General features: G+C 42.7%; 1 protein-coding gene across 1 annotated transcript in view; it reads right to left on the reverse strand.

The window, feature by feature from the left end:
* The window catches only part of TRPC5 (transient receptor potential cation channel subfamily C member 5), a 270,975-nt gene that overhangs the window by 51,573 nt on the left and 204,091 nt on the right, over nt 1-15,311 (reverse strand). The gene's annotated exons all lie outside the window — the stretch shown is intronic.

The raw sequence follows: 15,311 nt of genomic DNA on the forward strand, positions 1-15,311 counted from the left end.
AAAGATTCAGATTTCTGGGTCACAAATTGGGCATCTCTGGGGAGTAGAGCCTGGGCAGTTATTTTATGAAGTTTCACTGGGAATATCCATATCTATTAGCAGAGAATCATGGGGATATTTTCTTTCTTTCTTTCTTTCTTTCTTTCTTTCTTTCTTTCTTTCTTTCTTTTTTCTTTCTTTCTTTCTTTCCCTTCCTTCCTTCCTTCCTTCCTTCCTTCCTTCCTTCCTTCCTTCTTTCTTTCTCTTTCTTTCTTTCTTTCTTTCTTTCTTTCTTTCTTTCTTTCTCTCTCTCTCTTTCTTTCTTTCTTTCTTTCTTTCTTTCTTTCTTTCTTTCTTTCTTTCTTCTTTTTCTTTTTTTACTTTTACTTGTTCCCCGAGCTTACCTGAGGTCAACAAATGTGTGCTGTGTTTGGGCAAAGACAAACTGGCACGGAATATGCTCATGCCTGTGGCTATGGTTTAGAATGCAAATGAGCTCTCTGCTTGTTTTGTCTTTTTTTTTTTTTTTTTTTACCCTTTGGTTTTGAGCACCTCTTGGTTGGTTCACAGTAAATCAGCTTACTGTTTTTCCATCTATTAACACCCTCTCAACTCTAGACATGCAGAGGAGGGGAAAATATTTAGGGGCCCAAATTACAATGCTGTGTACTAACCCAGCTGGGATTTTACTTAAAGGCAATCTACAAAGTGTCAATGATTAATAGTTAAGGAATCATCAGCATTGCAAGTCATCATCAAGTTTCTACTCCCTGGTAAGCAACTCAATAGGGAGCTCAAGAGTCAGCCATGATTTTAAATACTGCCATATTCCCCAGCTTCCCATGGGAAAGGTTAAACAGAGCTGTACCATATAGCTTACTAGGACAAAGGAAATAAAATTCTTTCATCATTTACCCAACACCCGAGGTAGACTAGCCCAACTTTACTGTTAGTATATATGTGAAGGTGACTAGCTTCCCACCAAAGCCATTCTGTTCTTCCTTGAGCACACAGTGGGACAGACTACACCTTCTAGTCTCCCTTGCAGTGACATGTGGCCACGTGACTAGGTTCCTAATAATGGGACTGCAGAGAAAAGATGAGTGGTACTTCCTGGCCTGGTCTGTAGAGGTATCCCATGTGTGTTCCTCCATGTTCTCTCCTGCTTCTGGCTGACTGGGATGTGGTAACCCAGGATGACCTAGGATTTTCTGTCAGCTTTTATCCATCAAGGACCATATAGAGGAGAACTATCCTGCTGATAACCGCCTTGGACTGTTACATGACTGAGAGGATTCTAGTGTGTTTGGGCCATTGTATATTTGGGAGTCTAGACTACCCCAAAGCTGTTTACTCTTATGAAACTATCAAAAATAAGCTGTCGGGATCCCTGGGTGGTGCAGCGGTTTGGTGCCTGCCTTTGGCCCAGGGCGCGATCCTGGAGACCCGGGATCGAGTCCCACGTTGGGCTCCCGGTCCATGGAGCCTGCTTCTCCCTCTGCCTGTGTCTCTGCCTCTCTCTGTCTCTCTGTGTGACTATCATAAATTAAAAAAATAAGCTGTCAATTTTTTTAATCATGTCATCTCATCTTTTTCAAAGATGCTTATGATGCCCAACATGCCCTATGTCACATAGAAAGACACAATCTTATAGTCCCTTACTACTACTCTTCTTGGCATTTCAGTCTATGCCAGAGGCTAGGATAAAAATGTCCTTAAAAAAGTATAGAAAATTAGAAGGGTTAAGCAAGACGTTTGGATGCAGTGGGAAGAGCACTGTGAATGCACAGTCTAGTGAGGGAGAAAGATATATAAAAAGATGGTTATAAAACAGTATAATAAGGGCTTAAAATTAAAATGGATAAGAACAAAGCATAATGGGAGCACAATGGAGAACAAATCTGGACTGCTCAGCCAAGGCTCCCTAGTGGAGGCAATACCTGAGTGGAGCAGTACATGATGTATAGAATTTGGTTAAGTAGAGGGGAAGAGAGGGGAAAGGAGTGAACAGCCAAAGCAGAGGGAATGACATAACTAAAGGCATCAAGGTTAAAAAAGAACATGATTTGTATGAGGAACTAGAGCAGTCTGCCGTGGCTACAGCTTGAAATGCAAAGCCATAAATGGCAAGATATGGGGCTGGGGAGGTAGACAGGGGTTACAGAAGATTAAAATGATAACCTTTGGCTCCTGCAAATAGTATTATTCATCTTAAGAGAGATAGGGAGCCTTAAGTGATATGTTTATGTGTGTGAGTGTGTGTGTTTGTGTGTGTTCAGAGTAGTAGAGTAAGTAGTTGAGACTCTCCATTAGAGACTCGAGCTAGATCGCCATGGTTCTCTTTGTTCTTCAGTGTTTTTGTCTGAAGAATCGAGATGACAACAGCATCTACCGGCTAGTGTTGGTGTGAGAATTAAGATCACTTATGGGGTGCTTGGGTGGCTCAGTCGACTGAGCGTATGACTCCTGATTTTGGCTTAGATCCTGATCTCAGGGTTGTGGGACTGAGCCCCAAGTTGGGATCTACACTTGGTGGGGAGTCTACTTGATATTCTTTCTCCCTCTCCATCTACCCTGCCCCAACTTACATGCTTCTCTCTAAAATAAATAAATCTTGAAAAAAAGATCACTTACTACATATGAAGTATTTAGAACTGTGCCTAGCACATAATAAGGGATCATTCCATTTTAGATGCAGATATTACTATGCATGCAATAGGATCAGACTTAGACATTAGAAAGATCCTTCTGCGGATTGAGTGGGAGATGAATGGAGGGTAGAAAGCAGGCAAAACTTGAGGCAGGAAGACTGGTTAGAAACCTGGTATACAATGATTACAATGTAGACTAAGGTAATGGCAGTGGAAATGGAAAGCTGAATTCAGATGCAAAATGCAGTGAGGAGGTGGAAGGAAGTAATACATGTGGATTGACTATAAAGGGGAGGGAGGCTTCTCTTTTGGGTGAATTGGTAGCTATTAGTGTCATCATCAACCAAGAGTGGGAACACTGAAGCTGGAACAGGTAGGTTTATGGAAATGCATGCAGAGTTAGATTTGTCTGTGTGACACCGAGTGGAGATATCTGGACTGATGTACTGATGTCCTACAGCAGGAGTTGACAAACTTTTAAAAAAAAATATTTTATTTATTTGAGGAGAGAGAGAGAGAGAGAGAGAGAGAGAGAGAGAGAATGAGCGAATGAGGGGGGAGGGACAAGCAGACTCCCTGCTGAGCAGGGAGCCCAATGCTGGGCTCAATGCAGGGCTCAATCCCAGGACTCCAGAATCATGACCTGAGCTGAAGGCAGATGTGTAACCAACTGAGTCATCCAGGAGCCCTGACAAACTTTTTCTGTAAAAGGCCAAATAGTAAATATGTGGGGCTTTGCAGTCCATAGAGTTCCTGTAGTAACTACTCAACTGTTTTAGTGGCAACTCAGCCATAGAAAATCTGTAAATATGTAAATGAATGGGTGTGGCTATGTGTGTGCCAATAACACTTTATTTTTTTAGATTTATTTGCTTATTTGAGATAGAGCAAGAGAGCAGTGGGAGGGGCAGAAGGAGAGGGAGAGGGAGAGGGAGAAGAAGAGTGAGAATCTCAAGCAGACTCCCTGCTGAACACAGAGTTCAATATGGGGCTATATATCTCACAACACTGAGATCACAACCTGAGCCAAAATCAAGAGTCAGATGCTCAACTGACTGAGCGACCCAGGCACCCTTTTGTCATAGTTTGCCAATCCCTGTACTATGACATTGCTCCCTGATGCTGCCAGGACCAAGCAAATATTTGGACCACGTCAGTGGCAATCTTTATGACCTCCTGCAACTTCCCCTTGTGTATCCCCAAGAATTATGACTCCAGAAATCACTTTCTCTTAGGCAAAAGTGCAGAGGTGAAGCTTCTCTTAATAATAGATATTACCATCTAACCTCTATCTTCATTGCCTCTGCTCTGATTTTCAATTAGGCTGAAGTTGGTAATTTTACAAAGTTTGGACAGGTTTTTTATTTTCTGTTTTTAAATCTGACAAGAGTAGTGTAGGGTGGTGTGGATTCTGGCAGAACAAACTGCAATTACAGTATTATAAAGGAGGTTTTTATTAAGCCACCATGTAGTATCAAAGCCCAAAACATCTGTGAGCCTTAAAAGCACAACCCTGATTCCTGTTTGCATACTGAAATTCAAATTTGACAGGTTACTTAATCAATCTCTCTTTTTTTTAAAAAATTTTATTTATTTATTTATGATAGTCACAGAGAGAGAGAGAGAGAGAGAGGCAGAGACACAGGTGGAGGAAGAAGCAGGCTCCATGCACCGGGAGCCCGATGTGGGATTCGATCCCGGGTCTCCAGGATCGCGCCCTGGGCCAAAGGCAGGCGCCAAACCGCTGCGCCACCCAGGGATCCCTACTTAATCAATCTCTACTCAATTTCCAGAATGCCTCAGGATAGATTGCGGGAAAAACAGAGGAGTGTGTGTTGTATGCTTGATTGTGCTAAGGGCCGAACTGTACGGCGACTAGAACAGTAATTTTTAATTTTGATGGAGTCCAATTTGTGTTTTATGTTGTTTCTTGTGCTGTTGCTGCCATATCTAAAAATCCATCACTCTATCCAAGGTCACAAAGGTCTGTACCTAGGTTTTCTTCTCTGGATTTGAAATCTTTAGCTCCTATGTTTATGTATTTGATCTATTTTGAATTAACTTTTGCATATTGTGTGAGAAAGGGGTCCAACTTCATTCATTTGCATGTGGATATCTACTTGTACCAGCACACTTTTTTTTTTTTGAAAAAGCTTACTATTTCCCCCATTATATTCTTCTTCTGGCATCCTTGTTGAAAATTAACTAACCATTAATATCAGGGTTTACTTTGGGCTCTTTATTCCATTTATCAATAAGTCTATCCTTATTCCTGATTTTAAGGGAAAAGCTTTCAACTGGTCTTCATTAAGTGTGATATTAGCTATGGCTTTCTCTTAGATGGCTTTCATCAGGTTAAGGAAGTTTTTTTTTTAAAGATTTTATTTATTCATGAGAGAGAATGAGAGACAGACAGACAGAAGCAGGTTCTATGTATGCAGGGAGTTTGGCATGGGACTTGATCCCGGGTCTCCAGGATCAGGCCCTAGGTTCAAGGTGGCGCTAAACCGCTGAGCCACCCGGGCTGCACAGGTTAAGGAAGTTCTAATCTGTTTTCTGAGCGTTTTTTTTTTTTTTAATCACAAAAGGATGTTGAATTATGTCAAATACTTTTCCTATGTCAATTGAAATGATTATGTGTGTTTTTCTCTCTTCCATGGATATAATGTAATACATTGATTTTGTTATGTTAATCACTCCTGTACTACTAGGATGAATTCCACTAGGTCATGATGTACAATCCTTTCTATATATTTCTGGATTCAGATTTTTTTTTTGTTTAAGCCTATATTGTTTGCCTCAACAACTATCCACTGTTTCAGGTGGCTGTGATGCAAAACAATTGCTGCTGAATTTTCCAACAAATTCCCTTAGGGAAAGGGCTGTTGGTCCTGAGTAAGATCACATAAACATGAGTTCTGTGGGAGTTGCCAGACAGGTCATATAATGACAATTTTCTGGGGACAGGTCTTTTAGGGGAGCTCCAAACTCAATCTTTTCCTTTCCAATGGCTGCCAAGCTGTTGCTTTTCCCAGTTGCTGTGGTTCCAAGTCTATTGATTTGCAAGACTACTTGGGACTGGGTAAAAGGAGAGAGGAATAGGCAAGTTAAAATACCACAAACTTGCTGTTCTTACCAAGATTCAGCTGTTTTTCTTGAATACATGTTCCTCTGGTTGGTGCAAAATTTTGGTTAATTTTCAGAGTTGTGAAATGTTTATTTGGAATATTTTTCCTATGCCTTGTTGCTTTTTTCGAGTGTATTTTCAGCAGTCCCTACTCCACCATTCTGGAAGTGTATTCCCTTTGCCACTTTTTAACTTTTTGTGGGAGGTGATGTTGTATTTGGGTTGTTGGATTATGGAAAAGGATAGAGTCCTTTCCCAAATTCCTCCCCAGGGAGCTTCAAACAAAACAAAACAAAACAAAACAACAAAACAAGGTTTGAGCAGTAAGAGAGCTTCTTAAAAGCTGGAAGACTGGGTCTTGGTCAAGGACTAGGAGCATATCTTAGTTTCCATTAAATTCCCAGCATTTTGCTAAGCACCTGGCACAAGGCAAACACTGGATAAATATTTGTTAAATGAGCGATTGAATAAATAGGTATGTGATAGATGAACCTTGGTGGAATGCTGTCTTTCCAAAGCTTTCTTTCCTTAGTGTATATGGGGAGTGATGTATGGTAGTTAAGACAAAGCTCCTGGAAATTGAAATTAGGAACTATTCTTGGGGCACCTGGGTGACTCAGTAAGTTAAGTGTCTGCCTTCTGCTCAGGGTCCTGGGATGGAGCCCTGCATCAGGCTCTCCACTCAGCGGGGAGTCTGCTTCTCCCGCTGTCTCTGCCCCTGCTTGTGCTCTCTCTCTTTCTCTCTCTCTCTCAAATAAATAAAACCTTAAAAAAAGAAATTAGCAACTACTCTTAACGTAGATTAATTACTATATATTGAGCTCTTACAATGTACCAAACATTGTATCAGATTTTCACATGCATCACCCCAAAGCAACCCTAAAAGCTGATATTAGCATTGTACACCTTTCACAGATGATGGAACTAAGCCCAAGATCACATTTGTGGTATGTGGTGGGGCCAGAAGTGGAGCCCTGGTGTGGCTGACTCTAAAGACCAAGCCCTTAAACACTGCACTCTGGCAATCCATATATGGTATGAGTTGGGGCCTGCAGAAAGCTGAATTTCCCAGTATTGTCCCCACTGGCCTGGCCACAGTGATTGAAATGTTCCTATCACTTGTTGCTTTGGGTCAAGGTGTTGAAATTATATTCATGTTTTTATGGGGTGCCTGGGTGTCTCAGTCAGTTAACCATCTGCCTTTGAGTCACGTCCTGATCTCAGGATCCTGGGATCAAGCCCCATGTTGTAGGGCTCCCTGCTCAGCGGGGAGTCTACTTTTCCCTCTCCTCCACCTCTCCTCCTTGCTCATGCTCTCTCTCTCAAATAAGTAAAATCTTTAAAAAAAAAATTAACTGTTGGGATGCCTTGGTGGTTCAGTGGTTGAGTGTCTGCCTTCCGCTCAGGGTGTGATCCTGGGTTCCTGGGATCAAATCCTGACTCTCCCATCGGGCTCCCCACAGGGAGCCTGCTTCTCTCTCTTCCTATGTCTCTGCCTCTCTTTGTGTCTCTCATGAATAAATAAATAAAATCTTAAAAAAACTAACATTTAAGGTTTAGTTAATAGTTTCATATGTTACCACTTCCTAAAAACATGAATATAATTTCTTTTTCTTTAAATATTTTATTTAAGAGAGAACACGAGCAGAGGAGAGCCAGAAGGGAGAGGCAGAGTCAGAGGCAGAGGAAGAAGCAGACTCCCTGCTAAGCAGGGGACCCTATGTGGGGCTCAATCCCAGGACCCCAAGATCATAACCTGAGCTGGAGGCAGGTGCTTAAATGAGCCATCCAGGTGCCCCAAACCATAACAGTTTAAAGTGAGTGTATATAAAAAAAAGTGAGTGTATCATATTAGCCAGTTACCTAGCTATAAGGGACCTGTACACCAGCAACGCTGAAGAGGAATGATCAGAAACTCAGATCTGGGCTGAAGATCTTACCTTCCTAGTTTAGCCCCAGCCCAGATCTCTATGGCACTCCCCTTTCCAACCGTCTACATCTTTTCTTCACAAACCTGCTAGGGCCCTCTGTACAGTTCCTTTTATTTTTAAAAATCTTCGATGCTTTATTTCTCCAATGCTCTCAGGCAAGGGCTGAAAATTAATTTTTTCCTTACATAGGACTTTTGGAAAAGCCCTGACTTTCTTCCTTTGACATAAAGCTGCATTTTAAATGGAAGAGCTCAATAGCTCTTTGCCCATCGAAAGAGTAATTCTTGATAGGAATAACGTCAGGTTCTACCAGAAAGAGCCTGACCCTCCCCCAGACAACTAGGAAAACTGGTTCAATTTCATCTGGGCTGAGCTCTGACTTCATTCATTCAGTGAGGAGAATTATTTCTTTAGCTCCTCACTAGTCCATTGGATTAAACTTTTGTTCCTACAGCTGTCTAAATGATCACGTGGTTTTAGTGCTTCATTCACATGCTGAACCCAAAGCAGAACCAAATTTGACTTGCTCATTGCTAAGGGAATGCAAGAGCAATGTGACTCAATTTAGGTGTTGCAACAAGTATTTCTGTACACCTGCTCCATGACCAGTTCTGTGTGGTGCGTGGGGAGAGGGCCACAGGAGAGACCCACAGTGACTCTGACCTGCAGGATCTCACTGACAGACCAGCCAAACTCACATGACACAAGTAATAAGCAATAATGTCTGTGTTCAGAAGCCCGCACAAGCACAAGTGGTACAGATGGTAAAAGTTTCAGGTTCTCAGCTGGTTGGTGGCCAGAGACTGGTGAAGGCCACTCCCTTCCAATTCGGGAGATTTTCCCAAGTAAGGATGTAATAAAAAAGAAAAAAAAAACAACCCTACACCGCTTTGATTCTTCTGTTAGAGCCACTTCATAAAAAGAAAGGTCAGAATAAAGTGCAGTCATTCAAACTGGATCCATTTGGCATTAGGAAAAAGTGACTACGTTGTCATGAGGAATGACAACTTAGAGACTCAGGGCATTCGGAGAAGGAACGAATCAGCAGGCACGAGAGTCAGAAGGAAAGGCTATAGAGAATCCTTAAATCAGAGAATCTCACTTCCTCCTGGAAGCCTTCCGTAATTGCCCCAGCCAGAGGTGATCCCTCTTCCTCAAGCCCAGACCACTTTGCTTCTTCCTTGAGGTACCTTAGAGCCCGACCTATGTTAGTTACACTTACTTTCATGTAGAGCTTTTTTACCATAGTAAAATTCTGAAGGGGAGGGACAATTTTGTATGTTGTATGACATTTCATAGCCCAAAGGGCTTTGCAGACATTTACTGTACTTGTTAAAGTGAGAAAATTCTCTTCTCTGCTTTCCTGCTAAACTTCAGTCCTGAATATTCACTGCCTAGTGGGCATTTCAAATTCATAACCCAAGTGGAACTTTTTCTTCCCCAAACCTCCCAACACACACACACACACACACACACACACACACACACACAATTCTCTTTCACCTCATATTCTGTGTACCCTCCAAGTATTTCTCTAATACCAGTCATAATAGTCACAGATTAAATGTACACAGAATTTTCTGTTTTGGATAATTTTAAAAGCATGTTATACATATGAACAAACCCAGGGGGTTGGTACTGCATTTACACCCATTTTACAGATGAGAGAAACTGACTCCCAGAGAGGTTAAATACTAATGAGCATTTGAGTGCTCACTGTGTGTCAAGCACTATAGTAAGTGTTCATTTAAGAGTAGTGAGCTTAGGATATACTAACCTGGTTAGTGACCAGGTTCACCCCCCCACGTCCCCCTCCTTCTCCACCCTCCCCACCCCCAACCACCGTCTCTAATGAGACACTGGGAAATGAGGGGGAAGTCCCTTGGTTGGAGTAAAGGATCTAGTGGTGGGGGGCTCTTGAGAAGGAAGCCAGGCTGTAAGGCAGAGAAAAAAAAGCCCGCAGCAGTTGAGTTTTCAGTGGTTCCCCTAGGGACGGGCAGTGTGGTCAGAGAAGAAAAAAAAATCTTTCTTAACTCCCACAATCCACTCTGTTCTGTGCCATGGAGGCAGTCAGGAAGAGAAAAATCAGATCAGGATAAAACAAGTCGGTCCTACATTGAGTCACCTCACTGGTGATTTGTGCATGATTTTAAACTGTTGGGTATGTGTTGAAGTGGAGTAGATGAGACTAGAAGAAAGGTCACCTTGACGTATGTTTAACATTCAGAGCTCTGTTAAGCAGCTCAGGACTGTTGTTCCCGGGAGTAATTGGCACTGAGTTATCTTTGTGTGTTTCCTAAAAGAGAGCAGTTGACCTCAAGCTGGGGGACTTACAGCTGTAAACACTTCTTCCTTTAGTAGCTTGGAAGAAAAGAAAATCTGAGAGGTGATAATGAGCACCCCCCAACATTCCCCAGGGAAGAAGGTGAGGATCCGGAAGAAAACTTGAGTTCCCAACTATGGCAGGTTCTGAGCTAAGGGCCTTTCTGTGTGGTTGGAAAAAGTCTACTCATCTTTCAAGAACTTGACTCTGCTCCTTCAGTGAGTGGCTAGACAATGGAATAAGCCCAACTTGCATTGCCTCAGATGTCAGTTCTTCAAAAGACAGTCCAGTTGTGTACAAGGGTGTATTTAAAAAGCCAGCTGGCAAAAATGATCTGAGATAGAGCAAGTTTGGTTGGTTTGTTTTGTAGTTGCCAAACAGGCTGGGCTCTGATGAGGAGAAAAACGCTCAAAAAGTAAATCCAGGTCAGCACACAATTTTCCAAAGAGGAGGCAAATGTGCAAAACACTTTCCTTCCCTATCATGATGGTGAGCTTGTTGAGCTGTGCTTTTTTTTTTTTTTAAAGATTTTATTTATTTATTCATGAGAGATATACAGAGAGAGAGGCAGAGACACAGGCAGAGGGAGAAGCACGCTCCATGCAAGAAGCCCGACATGGGACTCGATCCGGGTCTTCACAATCATGCCCTGGGCCGAAGGCAGAGTTAAACCGCTGAGCCACCCGGGCTGCCCCTGAGCTGTGCTTTTATGAAGTGGTTCATCTTTTTACCACGGTAGCAGAAATTTGAGATGAAGAAGTAGGTTTTGGCAAGTAGATTAGGCCCAGGTCATAATTCAAAGTGGTCCCTACGTTTTACATGTAGTCTCTGTCTGAAATGGTGTCAATCTACTTAGATCACTAATCTGCAGTGATTTTTTTTTTTTTTTTTTTTGGAAAGAAGGAGCTGCAGTGCTTTTGCAGGGATTACTGAGACATTTTGTACTCATCGGGCTGTTGCTGCAGTTACCTGGTGCACTTGGTTCCTGTACTTGGCTACCAATGTCAATGGCAACAGAAGTACAGACTGATAAAATGAGTCAACTGGCAGTCATCCCTCTGATTTCACATTTGAGTTAAGGCTCACTAATTTGAACTCACTGAGGGAAAGTGAGGCTAGATGCTGAAGATTCGGTTTTAGAATACGTATTTTAAAAAATACAGTTACCCATTTGCACGTACATACAGCAGTGGGGATTTGCTAAATGGCGTTTCCTGGCAGATGTTATCCTCCCTTGTTGGAGCTGATAGGCTCTCAAAGGATCTAGTGCTGCGAAATTTAGTCCAATGCAGTGGCGTATTCTAGTCGTGAGGTGGCAGCAGAGGGCGGTGGGAGCTCACGTCCTACTTCCAAGAGGGGAGTTCTAGAAGGAAAGAGGAGCCTGTCTTGGAAAACTTCTCACCTGGGAGAGAGCAAGTGAACCAGCATGTCAGGGCAATTGGAGAGGAGAGCCTGGAAACTCATTAAAGCCAAATAAGAAGTCAGATGGGGTGTGATTAGGTCAATTAACGACCCATGGAACAGAACAGGGGCAAAATAAAATGAGAGCCAGAGGCAACCAATTCTGAGGGTGTAAGTCTTTGAGAGCTGGGTGTCCTGGGCAGTTCCAAGCCCAGTGCTGGGTGATGGTACAGGTTCACAAGTCCACAGTACTTACTCCAAAATCCTTGAGGCCAGATGTGTTTTGGAATTCTAAATTTGTCAGATTTCAGAACAATAATATGCCATTAATATGCCATCTGCACTATTATTAGGTAACACCCCCAGTGGGATTTAAGGCAGCACTCTTAATTAGGGTTGCCAAATTTAGCAAATAAAAATACAAGAGGTCTAGTTATATTTGAATTTCAGATCAACAGTGAATTGTGTTTTAGTCTAAGTGTATCCCCTTATGATATTTGGGACATACTGACACTAAAACATGGTTCACTGTTGATCTGAAATTCACATGTAACCGGATGTCCTGTATTTTATCTGGAAATCTGACGATAGTCAAACACATTAGTATCACAGCAGTGAAACCTATGAATGCTTAGACTAAATGGGATAAATAAAGACAATAAATTGCCTCATGTCAGTTCATTTCATGTTTTGTCACCATATGAGTTTTGATAGGAAATCTATGGAAATTTTTTTTTGGTTTTTCAGAACATTGTATATTTTGGAATTGTGGACTTGCAATCATTCAATAAATAGAAGAGAACAATGGAGAGATCTATGTTAACAGGTATTCATGCCTGAAGTATTTCTAGTTCTTCAGGGCATGGGTCCTTTTTTTTCAGGTCACAAGATGTGTGCAGGTTTGGCAGGTCCTGAGACTTTGGGGCATGAAAGGAGATTGAGTCAGGTGCACCCAAATAGTTTTCATCTTTATAAGAAGGTTTGGCTGGAGGTTTCATGATGTGCTGTGAGCTGCCCACTTTGAAATCTTCAGCATGAAATCAGAATAAAGGGGGTGGAGGAAATTTAGCTCCTAGCCATAAGAAAGAACCCATTTGGGAAACATATCTTGAGCTCTGACTCTCTTTTGCTCTGTGATTTGTGGTGGAACTCAAGGTGTGTCGTTGTGTTTGGGTATCTGTGCAATTGGTGGTTGCCACCCACCTGACCTTTTCATCATAGGACTCCCTGGACAATCAAATGGATCATGGGGGTGGGAAAATGCTTTGAAACATTCTCAACACCAACAATAGTAAGATAGCGTTCCTCATACATCCTTGTTAGCTTATCAGTGCAATGTATGCCTTATACACAAAGATATTCCTAATAAGGTAGAGTGGTAGCATGGTCTCTATTGTTAGGCAGACCTGAGGTTTAAATTCTAGTTCCACAACTTCCTGGCTGGATGACCTTGGGCAAGTTGCTTAATCTCTCTGGACCTCAGTTTCCCCATTGGAAAAATGAGGATTATACTAGTAACCCATGTCCTAAGGTCATTCTAAAGGTGAAGAGAGTTAACTCAGTGCCTGGCAGCAAAGAAAGAAGCATCATCATTGCCATTCTCATCATGGATTATTGTGAGAACTAGGCAAAGAAGTGTTTAATAAATGTTAGTTATTTTCATCATTATGGCTCTCATTGTTATGAGATGGAGAAGCATTGCTGCTTGCAGAGTCTCGAAGTGACTATATATGTGACCCTACACAGGCTTTGCCTAGACAGTACACTCAATTTGAGTCAGTATGGTCCTTGTCATATAGTTAGATCCTGTGTTTAACTCCCACAAGTTCCAGAATGAAAAACTGGATTATTACACAAGACATACTTCAGAGGAAGGGAGACAACTCAGTAGATAAAGGGGAGGGGGATTTCTCATTGAGCAAGACTGGTAAGTCAGGATTGCAGGAAGGACAGCTTTTGGGGCGCTGACAAGCTGATGTATCTCCGGGAGTTCTTTAAAGCCAGGATGGAAGATTCCATAAGTATGGCTTTGGGTCTGGGCAAAAATCTTGCTCCAGGTGGCTTGCACTGGGTGATTGTTCAGGAGGATGGCCCGGGGACACAGAACAGGATCCGGCCTCCCACCGGGACAGGCAGAGGCCAGGAGGGCCCAGGACAACAAGGACGCTCCTGCCCCGAGCTGAGCAGATCAGCAGCCCCGCCCCCGGAGCATCCAGGCCCTGCAGACGGAGAGCCCCGGAGTTACTGCGGGAGCTGAATCCAGGGCTCCAGAGCTGGTCCCGCCACTGTGTTTGTTCCTCCTGGGGCCTCACGGGGTAAACAACCCCCACTGAGCCCTGCACCAGGCAGGGGGCAGAGCAGCTCCCCCAAGTGCTAACACCTCAAAATCACCACAACAGGCCCCTCCCCCAGAAGACCAGCTAGACGGACAAGTTCCAGGGGAAGTCAAGGGACTTAAAGTATACAGAATCAGAAGATACTCCCCGTGGTTTTTTTTTTTTTTTTTTTTTTTTTTGCTTTTTGATTTCTGTTTCCCCCACCCTTTTTTTCTTTCTTTCTTTTTCTTTCTCTTTTTCTTCTCTTTTTTTCTTTTTGTCTTCCTTTTTTCTTTTTCTCTTTTCTTTCCTTGTTTCTCTCCTCTCTTTTTCTCCTTTTCCCAATACAACTTGTTTTTGGCCACTCTGCACTGAGCAAAATGACTAGAAGGAAAACCTCACCTCAAAAGTAAGAATCAGAAACAGTCCTCTCTCCCACAGAGTTACAAAATCTGGATTACAATTCAATGTCAGAAAGCCAATTCAGAAGCACTATTATACAGCTACTGGTGGCTCTAGAAGGACTCAAGAGACTTCATAACTGCAGAATTTAGATCCAATCAGGCAGAAATTAAGAATCAATTGAATGAGATGCAATCCAAACTAGAAGTCCTAACGACGAGGGTTAACGAGGTGGAAGAACGAGTGAGTGACATAGAAGACAAGTTGATGGCAAAGAGGGAAACTGAGGAAAAAAGAGACAAACAATGAAAAGATCATGAGGATAGATTAAGGGACATAAATGACAGCCTGAGGAAGAAAAACCTACGTTTAATTGGGTTCCCGAGGGCGCTGAAAAGGACAGAGGTCCAGAATATGTATTTGAACAAATCATAGCTGAAAACTTTCCTAATCTGGGAAGGGAAACAGACATTCAGATCCAGGGAATAGAGAGACCCCCCCCAATCAATAAAAACCATTCAACACCTTGACATTTAATAGTTAAGCTTGCAAATTCCAAAGATAAAGGGAAGATCCTTAAAGCAGCAAGAGACAAGAAATCCCTGACTTTTATGGGGAGGAGTATTAGGGTAACAGCAGACCTCTCCACAGAGACCTGGCAGGCCAGAAAGGGCTGGCAGGATATATTCAGGGTCCTAAGTGAGAAAAACATGCAACCAAGAATACTTTATCCACCAAGACTCTCATTCAGAATGGAAGGAGAGATAAAGAGCTTCCAAGACAGGCAGGAACTGAAAGAATATGTGACCTCCACACCAGCTCTGCAAGAAATTTTAAGGGGGACTCTTCAAATTCCCATTTAAGAAGAAGTCCAGTGGAACAATCCACAAAAACAAGGACTGAATAGATATCATGATGACCCTAAACTCATATCTTTCAATAGTAACACTGAACGTGAACGGGCTTAATGACCCTATCAAAAGGCGCAGGGTTTCAGACTGGATAAAAAAGCAAGACCCGGGATCCCTGGGTGGCGCAGCGGTTTGGCCCCTGCCTTTGGCCGAGGGCGCAATCCTGGAGACCCGGGATCGAATCCCACGTCGGGCTCCCGGTGCATGGCGCCTGCTTCTCCCTCTGCCTGTGTCTCTGCCTCTCTCTCTCTCTCTGTGACTATCATAAATA

The sequence above is a fragment of the Vulpes lagopus genome, chromosome X (genome assembly GCF_018345385.1).
Source record: "Vulpes lagopus strain Blue_001 chromosome X, ASM1834538v1, whole genome shotgun sequence".
Taxonomy (NCBI): domain Eukaryota; kingdom Metazoa; phylum Chordata; class Mammalia; order Carnivora; family Canidae; genus Vulpes; species Vulpes lagopus.